Below are 9,885 nucleotides of genomic sequence, written 5' to 3'. Positions count from 1 at the left end.
TTTATTGACAGGCTCTACTATCTTTTTTCTTATTTACATTCAAGTAATGCCATCTGTTTGTAGTGAAATTCTGTGAATAACTTATTGTTACTCTTTAAAGTTCCAGAATATGTATATGATAGATTTAGAATCAGTGACTGAGCAAAGGGGTGAAAAGAAAAAAAAAATGACCTTTTTTATAATAAAATGAAATTTGGAATTTCTTAACTTTCTCAATTTTTTGTTGTTTTTGTTTTTTTGTGTGGCCCCGGGGATGAGGGGAGAATGCTATTTAGTTTTTTGCTTACTTAAATACTTCTGGATTCCTAGGTTTAGTTTATTTTTCTGTTAATGGAGTTTGTATAAGTATGATATATATATATTTTTTTCAATCAAAGTTGAAGGTACTTAGTACTGCTTTTTTTATTTTTTAAATCCCCCCTGAAACTTTCTCTGTTCATCTATTTCCATTATGACCTTTCAGGGTCTATATGGGAATAAAAACTTGGGGATAGTAGGTGGTATAATTGAAATGTAGATCATAATCTGTTCTTTGTTTGTTTTACCAAATTAGTTCGGGATTCTGAGGATACATTTTGAATATTTGTGTATGTTTAGCGTTTTGTTCCTTTGTTAGAAATCTCTCAGTGTGACTTGTTTTTAATAGGATGTGTCTTGAATTGTGGGCCGGTCACTCTTGAAAAGTATTAAGCCCTTTAAGCACACTGGTCAGACTCCTAGAGGGAAGCCCACAGGTTTATTAGCACCCCTTAGCCTGACAGCACTGCATACCCTTCTGCGTTGCCCAGCAACAGACTCCTAGCAACCATAATAGACTGAATTTCTACGAGTGACCAGGCCGGATGTAATAATAAAGCAAGAGGCGCAAACAGTTGTCATGGTTTTCTTTTCACAGTGAGCTAGTTTGGTTGGGGAAGCCTGCCCTTTGAAACATGGGCAAACTTCATAGCAAACTACTCCTGTTTGTGCCCAGGACTTCTGATGCTAAAATTGTAAGATTAGTACCAAATTTAAAACAGTACTGCTTAAAAAAATAGTATGCTCAAAATAAAAAGGTAAAAGGGTTATAATGTAAAGAAGTTTTCAGGGCATTAGTTTCTTTAAAGATTCTGTAATCATAAACTTAAAATGGAGCTGTGGTCAAATAGGTACACCGAATGTAGTTTTTAAAAATAAAAGTCATCACTGTGCTTTCTCTCTTTGAGATCTGTTTTAATTTTGTAGCTAGTCTCCAGAGTCTGATGTTTGCAGTTCACGTGCACGCGCACCTAGAACGGATGCTCGTGAGAACTGACAATTTAGCTTAAAAAGACGCTATCTGAACTATATACAAACAGCGTTTCTTGAGATTGTGGGTGAGTAACCGACAGAGCCGAGGATTTGCTGCAGAGAGTGAGGCAGCAGTGTGTACAGTGTCCCAGCGACAGGAGGCGAGTGGTGTTCCTGAAGGGCAACTCGTGCCGGACCGTCGGCCGCGTTCTCCCGTGGGCTCTCCAGTGTGCGTCCGCTTCTGTAGCCGCGCGCGCGAGTAGTTCAGAGGCTTCCACAACCTGGAACAGGATGCCCCCATCCAGAGAAACGGGCCCTCACGCAGCCCGCTGGAGTTAGGAGGGGAGCCCGCGCCTCTGACAGCAATAAGCTGTAAATACACACACATGCTAATCCCCTTGATTTGTTCATCTTTTGTGTCCGCGTTCGGAAAAGATTGTTAAAGTGGCAGTTATAGTAGAGACTGGCAATTACAGTAAAGAGCAGAAATTAGGTATTTGTGACCTATTATATTTCATTAAAAGACTTCCTTATTAAAATGGCACCACTCACTCTGATTACTTGACAGCTGCCCTAAACAGATTAGAAAAGACGCGGCTTCCGCTAAAGGTAAAATCAACCTCTCAGGCGCATGGCATGGAACCGAGTGAATGGTATACAAACTAATTTTTTTCTTAAACAGTAAATTTGCTTTAGGTAGAGATGTTCATCGGTGACTGAGTGCGTGCCCTTTTGCATTTCTATAATAATAGTTTGCCCGTGTTGGCATTTTCCCATTAAGACATTTTAGTGCCCCACTTGACGTTAGACTAGCTTCCTAGACTTGTGAGGATTCTAGGATGTTCTTGTGAGGCACAGAGACCCAGGGATCAGCTTGGCATCACCAGAGAGGCTGTTTTCTGCTAACCGATGAATTATACCAATCCAGTGTAAATGCTACTTTTAGTGGGCAGAACTCAAACTTTTGGAAGTCTTAGCACTCGATTATTAATTTCTGAAATACTAAAAAAATTTTTTTTAAATTGATGTTTATTTTTGAGAGAGAGACGGAACAGGAGCAGGGGAGGGGCAGACAGAGAGGGAGACACAGAATCCCAAGCAGGCTCCAGGCTCTGAGCCGTCAGCACAGAGCCCGACGTTGGGCTCAAACTCAAGAACTGTGAGATCATGACCTGAGCCGAAGTTGGATGCTTAACTGACTGAGCTACCCAGGCGCCCCTAATTTCTCAAATATTTTTAATATTCTTTATCCCTTAGTAAGCCAGTAGAGCCACGGTGAGTTTAACATTGGAATTTAGGCATTCCTTTCACAAGAAGGAGTGGTTTGTTTTTCTAGAGAAAAAGTCACGATGGGGCTGTGGTTACCTTCCACGAGGTTTCCAAAGTTTTACTGCCGCTTCGCATTGTCGCATCGGTATTTTACGTCGTGGCCACATGGCACTTACTAGAACCGTCCTCTCAGTGAGTCTGAATTGTAGTGAGCAGGTCAGTAGCCTGGCGTGCTACCCCTTCTAACCACTCTCCTGTGTCTTTGTCGTCCGCACGGTGCTGCATGCGCTGTGGGTCAGTCTCTCGAGTGTGAGATCACAGCTCACTCTTAAAGACACAAATACAATTTCCATGTGAAGCTGATTTGTGGGAAGATCAGAAATCCTACCTCCAGGTAGCCTTGAATATAGAGATTTGTCAGGACTGTCACAACATTAGGAGAAGGCTGTTGTAGTGCTTGCACGGAACTGTAAGATTCCCACAAAGACCCAAACTGTACCACGTGAGACAGCCATATGTTTATCTCACATTCACAAATACCCGTGACTGCTTGCATCTCCACCTTACAAGGTGTAAATACCTGATGTGTGTCACATGAGGACTGTCAGCTTGCAAAATTTTTAGGCAGAGGTGTGAGTCCTGGTCTTTGGGTAGAAGAGACCTGAATTCAAGTTCTGCTTTAGTCATTTGATAGCTAATTAACTTTAAGCTTCTTCTTACCTACTTTGATCTCAGATTTTTTAATGTAAATATGGAGATACTAACTATTCGGTTGGGTTATAATGAACAAGTGGAAGATAAAACGAGCTAAGTTCACCTAGAGAAGTTAGCGTGGCAGTCTGGAGTTAGCACTCGTGCTGCGGTGGTAGCTGCTGTTGTCAGTAGCTCCGTCTCTGGGAGGTTTGAGGTATGAGGAAGGTTTTGTAGAAGAGGGTGGCTACTTAAAATAGTAACATGGGACTGGATATAATTAGAAACAAAGTTGTTTTCAAAGAGAGAGACTATGTCCTGTGTATTTGGTTAAGTCATTTCCAGTATTGGTCTGTAGAGAGGATTTCTTAAAACTTTTACGAAGCCACCCCTCTTCACAGAGTCGGGTCTGGGGACATGATCTTTAAAGATTGCAACAGCGCCAGTGGATAGGAACAGTATGTCCTGCGCAGGAAATGCTTGTTCCCTGCACAAAAGGTAGAACTTAAAGAACACAGCACATTTATGTATTTTCAGTAAATATGTACAGCAGACTTTACATCAACATTTAGCCTCTGTTCAAAATCTTCTCGCTTGTAAAGAATTGCAAGAGCAGAAACAAGTGCCCAAGCTTGTGTTAACACTTTATATTGATCTAAGAGACCTGGAAATGAGTATCAGCTTCTGCTGAGAAGGAACGCGGCAGTGGAGTCCTGTAAAAACCGGATTCCCTTTGCTACTTTTCGGTCTAGCCCCAAAAAATGTACAACATGCTCACCATTGATTTACGAAATCGAGTTTAAGTTTTCATGTGTCCTGTTGTTGCTAAAGAGACCATAAGGCATTTAATTTAATGAGAAGATAGTATTTTCAGAAGAATAAAAGTGGTTTTGAAATATAATGGTTTGAAGTAGCTAGTGGGATTAAGCCGGTTTAGGCAGTGACTATCCTATTTCAATTCTTTGAAGAAGGTAATTTCAGCCTAAGCTAAAGGAGAGGAGGAGGTACAGAACGTGCTTAATGCTTAATGTTGCCTTGATATTGTAAGCAGGAGAATACTAGGCGACTGTGACACTTAGAGCCGGGGAAAAATAGCATGGAAGGTTCCACAGCTACAGACTTTTAGGTGAAACCACTAGCGTTACTGGTGGTTCAATGAATTTTTCCCCCTGAGGATGATATATGTGCCTATGTTTTTTTTTTTAAGTTTTATTTATTTATTTTGAGAGAGGGACACAGAGAGCAGGGAAAGGAGCAGAGAGAGAGAGAGAATCCCAAGCAGGCTCCATGCGGTCAGCGCAGAGCCTGAGCCAGGGCTTGAACTCTCGAACCATGAGATCATGAGCTGAGCTGGAATCAAGAGTTGGACACTTAACCAGCTAAGCCACCCAGGCACCCCTGTGTTTACATTGCTAATCTGTTTAATGATTCAATTTTGAAGACTTAAATATTGCCCAGAATATTAAATTGGGAAGTTTTAAATTCCAGAGTCAAATGAATTATAATTCTGTTCTGACAGAAGCTGGATTTTTGACATCAGTGAATATATAACTCTGTGACTTACCATCTCGTACATAAGGTACAATTGTCCACTTGTAAGAATGTAGAACATAATTGTACCTTTTATGTTTAATTGACTGTTAACGTCCAGCTCAGTGAAGATTCATACGTTAGCTTCATAAATGTTCTTTCTGCATAGAAGTTTTTCTCCTACAAATGAAGTTTTCACTTGATCTTTTTCACGTTATCTTTTTTTCTCTTGATATTCTTACCACTTTGACTTGTTGAATTGGGGAGCCGTCATATGTATATGTACACATTTTTATACATGTGTATGTAAATATACACACATGCGTATGGCGTAGCATAAACCTACCTTTCAGTACAGTCTCAAGCTGGAATTACTCATGTGGAGATAATTGCTAGGTGGGAAAAACTAAACCACAAGGCCAGGCTGAACTCTCACTCTTGGTAAGGTCTTGCCACACGAGCGTCTTTTATGCAAACTGTACACTGTGCGTGCATGCTGCTTTAGGTGTGAATGGAGGACGCCTAGGGTCACCCGCCCCAGGAGGTCCTTCCTTTTAAAACCGAATGTGTGCGTGAGGCTGCGTTTTCTTAATATATTCACCCCAGACGACAGATTGAGCTCAGAAGGATATGTGAGAAGCTAGTTGTTTTCTTTTTAGTTTTTTAATGTTTTTATTTTTCAGAGACAGAGTGTAAGCAGGGGAGGGGCAGAGAAGGGGGGAGTGACAGAGGGTCTGAAGTGGGCTTCACCCTGACAGCAGTGAGCCTGATGTGGGGCTCCAGCTCCCAAACCGGGAGATCGTGACCTGAGCCGAAGTTGGACGCTTAACTGACCGAGCCACCCAGGCGCCCCGGGAAGCCTGTTGTCTTCTATTAAGCAAGATATTAAAAGAAACTTACAAGAATATAAAACAATGCCATTGTTCTCATTAATATTTTTTTCTTCGGGAAAATGTTGATATAATTCATAAAATGTGTTTCTGTTAAGATGTAATAGTTTGTAATTTTTAAATTACTATTTATTACCTTTCCCCACTTTGCTTTCTAATATAATGACTGGATAGACATCGCTAGTGACGCACCAAAGTTTATCACTCGCTGGAGACCGTCCGCATTGCTCATCTCCTCCTAACATCGCCTTCCATATTCGCATGTCCCATTGCTGGCTTGAAATGGGTCGTGTTGGGAGTATTTACACTATGGAAATGAGCAGAAGCTACCCATCTGGCTTTTTTGAGGGGTCTGAAGGAGACCTGGCAAACATTTACCAGTGCCCAACTAGATCCAACACACGGAAACAAAAGGTCTTTGGGGTTCTCAAAGAAACTTCAGATCTAAGCGGGTTCCAGGACCAAAAAGTCTGCTTACTATATAAGAACTGGTGTTAATTACTTTCCTATGCAAACTAGACAGCAAAGTCCATGCTAATGTGTGATCCAAGCAGATTTTCAGCCAGGTGCTCTGTCCTTAGCGGCACTGTACCCAGCTCTGCGATGTTCCCTTCCAGCAAAGTCCACGAGGTGATCTGGAGTCCAAAGAGCCCTGTCGTGTGTGGCTCCCCGCATGCCGAGCGCACCGCTTCCTGACTTGCTGACTGATGGGGGACCGTCAGTGCTTTGGTGACTCACAAAAATGGAGACAGGGTTCTGGTCTGGAGTGGTTTTGGAGACGTCTTCAGGAAGGAGGGTGGGCGCGAGATGGATCTTGGGGGGGTGGGTGTACTGGCTGTAACTTCCTGAGGAAGGAGGTAAACGCGTGCTAGAGGTAGGAGCAGATATATGTTGGGCTGAAGAGTTTCTTGGGGGGAGGGCGCCTGGGCGGCTCAGTCGGTTGAGCATCCGGCGTCAGCTCAGGTCATGATCTCGTGGTTTGTGGGTTCGAGCCCTGCGTCGGGCTCTGTGCTGACAGCTCAGAGCCTGGAGCCTGCTTCGGATTCTGTGTCTCCCTCTCCCTCTGACCCTCCCCTGCTCACATGCTCTCTCTCTCTCAACAATAAATAAAACATTAAGAAAAATTTTTTTAAATAAAAAAAGAGTTTCTAGGGAAGTAATGAAGCAGGTAGAATGGAATGGAAAATGAGGCAAAGGGTTTGGAACTCAGCTGGATGGAGCATAACCAACCAGTGTCTGTTTTTGAAATGGATCAACCGTGAGGGTGGCAATGGGGCTGTAGGGAGCGCCGTCTGGCAGAGCTGTGTGCGCGAGCAGAGGGGGAGTCTGAAGCGAGGGAAACTTCTCGTTATCGCATGAAAGGAAGTATATGGAGTGAAGAACTTGGTCTTTTAATTCAGAAAGACTTCAGTTCAAATCCTGCTGCTGCTCTGTGACTTTCCGTTCACGGATAGAAATGTAAAGCTGTGCACATGTCAACGCCACCCTAAGAATGTGGACGAGTTTAGTATAGATTGGATGCCAGTATGGTGCCAGGACCTTCGGTGAGAGATACTCGTCATGCCCCTTTTACTGTCACTACGTCCACACCACCGGTATAATCATCCTTGCTGGGTGACTTGTGACGAAGATTGGAGCTGGGGAACCACGGATGGAAAGGAGGTGTTGAAAGCCAGCCCGTCCCTCAGCTGTGTCAGAGCACAGATGGAAGCTCACTCGGTGTGTCTACATATTAAATGCTGCAGATCAGCTAACTATTAGGTGAATATCCTTTTACCTCATAATTTGACTGATACAACTTTATGAGGAGATGGACGACCATTTAGAATTCCTGGATGTTTTAGGAGTTCTGTTCTAGAACATAGTGGCGAAGAGAGAACTGGCCTTCAGCACCCTTGACCCTGTCCGGAAGTCTCCCTCCTCTTCCCCATCTCCCAGGCTCGTTGCTGTAACGTGTCCACATGCCCTAGTTTTTGCACGCTGTGTCTTGACTACCTCTTGGGCTGGAGGTGAGTATGCCCGCCTCTCCGTCTGCCCTGGGGACCGTAGTCCAGGGCTCTGCAAGGGGATCCGAGTCCTGGGAGGAGTCCTCCTGCAGAGGAGTCAGAGAGGATGGCCCTGGGCTGGGCACATTTCTCAGTTTCTGGGAAGGATTCAGGGACGCGGCCCCTTTTGCCTGGGTCTCAGGGCAGTGCTGGAATGAGTTATCTGCCGTGAATGACGCATCAGCCGGATGCATTTCCTGACGAGTTGTGGGGTATGAGAAAATGGGAGCATAAAAGGTGAAAGGCCGCTGCGTCGCGGGCGAGTTATAAAGCCCCTGAGGAGGTTAGGACGGATGAGGAGGGCCCTGAATGCCGGGTAACTGTTTTGCTCACCACTGTATCCCGTGGCACCAAATCAGCTTCTAGCATGTTACCGGCTACCGGTAACGGCTCCATAAATGTTGAAGGGCAAGATGAAGATATTTCTGTGTCAGAGGTGTGAGAAGAAAGGCATTAAGGAATAGAGGAAGAAGGAAAACAAGCTCTTCAGGGGCCAGTGTCAGAGCTTTGAGAGCAAGCATTTTGCTGTGCTCGGAGGGTGGTGTGTGAGCTGCTTGTGGGCGGGCCGGGCTCATCTAATATTTGTACGGTGGGACCTAGCGGAGTTGCCGTTCTTCCTTAAACAAATAATTGGATAATATTATATGAGGACAGGCATTAAGAAACGAATTGGCTTTTAAGTTTAAAATGACCAATGGCAAACACACATTTGCACCATCAGTGACCTGTGACAATGAACTTGAGCTCATTCAAGAAAGGAAGAGATTCTGAGCAGTGATGTTTGTGTCCGATGCGGCGGTGAAAGGTGTTCAGAGCGGACGCTATGCTCGTAACCTGTTTGGAGGAGAGCAGAGGACACAGATAAACGTAGATTAGCTTGAATTTTCACTGATATTCACTGAACAAGTGAGGTAAAGGGAGAGGTCATCGGGGGGAAGAATTGAATAAGTTGGGAGAGTTGTCTTAGAAACATCTAATTGTAGCGATGCAAAACCCCAGTCCTTTTGTTCAAAGTTGTTACAAAGTATGGTTTAGTCACCTAGTTTATAATAACTGTATAATACCTCAGGTCAGAAACTATCCTGGATTTCATAATGCCAATAAAGTAACAGGGAAGTCTGATAATAGGGTTAAAATTGCTAAGTTCTTTTTGAGAACGCTGGTGTGTTAAATTAGTGTAGATGATTGCACTTTTGCTGTATCTGACTTGTAATCCACTAAATACACAGCAAACACCTGTGACTATTTTAGTGATCCTTGTCTTGTTCAAGTAACCCCAAATATGTGTATTTGGACTGTTACTTGTTCATATATACTCAGCTGTGCCTGTTTTCTGTGTTGTTTTCCCCGGGTTAATGGACCCACATAAAAATTTATGGCAACTGTCACTTAATGCCATCTTTACCCTCGAAGAAAAAAAGAAAACAAACAAAAGTGGATCACGCCAGGCAGCTATGATGCTGTTTATAGTTGACTAAGTGATCAGATATACTCTGTACTAAATTGATCTCTGATCCCATGGGTCAAATTTAGGGCAAAAAAAAGTATGAACATAGGTAATAAGCAAATACACTTAAGTACATATTTGTATTTAGTGTTACCCTAAAATTACTTTATTAAAAATTTTAATGTTTATTTTTTTGAGAGAGAGGGAGAGAGAGAGAATGAGAACAAGCGGGGTAGGGGTGCAGAGAGAGGGAGACACAGAATCCAAAGCAGGCTCCAGGCCCTGAGCTGTCAGCACAGAGCCTGATGTGGGGCTCAAACTCCTGAACCATGAGATCATGACCTGAGCTGAAGTCGGACGCTTAACCTATTGAGCCACCCAGGTGCCCCTAAAATTCCTTTATTAGCAAATAAAAATCATTAGTTTAAAAGTGATCTTGCTTGTTCTGCCCTGAACCAAATATTTCTTTTTAAATTTTTCATAAAACTGAATAATCTTGCATTTTTTAGTAATTTCTCAAGCCTTGTCACCTACTTATGTTATGTTTTTGCTTGTTTATTTTTAAGAAACAAATCTTGTTTGTTATTATTTAAAAAGATTTTTTTAATGTTTTTGCTGTTTATTTTTGAGAGAGAGAGAGAGAGAGAGAGACAAAGTGTGTGCAGCAGGCTGATCCTCACATTGTCTGGTCTCTCGTCTTCACAATTTAGATGAGCAGAGTCTTTAAAAGATTCCTTCTCTGCAG

General features: G+C 43.0%; 1 protein-coding gene across 6 annotated transcripts in view; it reads left to right on the top strand.

Moving 5' to 3' along the window:
• Nucleotides 1-973: 973 nt before the first annotated feature.
• RFX3 (regulatory factor X3) overlaps nucleotides 974-9,885 on the top strand; it is a 261,029-nt gene continuing 252,117 nt past the window's right edge. For 3 of the 6 annotated variants that reach the window (XR_003901718.1, XM_029919468.1, XM_029919466.1), the window contains exon 1: nucleotides 7,490-7,657. The gene's annotated coding sequence lies outside the window, so the exon portion shown is untranslated. Of the gene's footprint in view, nucleotides 993-7,446; nucleotides 7,658-9,885 lie in introns of those variants that run through there. The other 3 variants (XM_029919467.1, XR_003901719.1, XM_029919469.1) reach the window with 3 other exon arrangements.

Source organism: Suricata suricatta, chromosome 13 (genome assembly GCF_006229205.1).
Source record: "Suricata suricatta isolate VVHF042 chromosome 13, meerkat_22Aug2017_6uvM2_HiC, whole genome shotgun sequence".
Lineage (NCBI taxonomy): Eukaryota > Metazoa > Chordata > Mammalia > Carnivora > Herpestidae > Suricata > Suricata suricatta.
The sequence above is the reverse complement of the archived record's forward strand: the minus strand, read 5'-3'. Positions and strand labels throughout refer to the sequence as shown.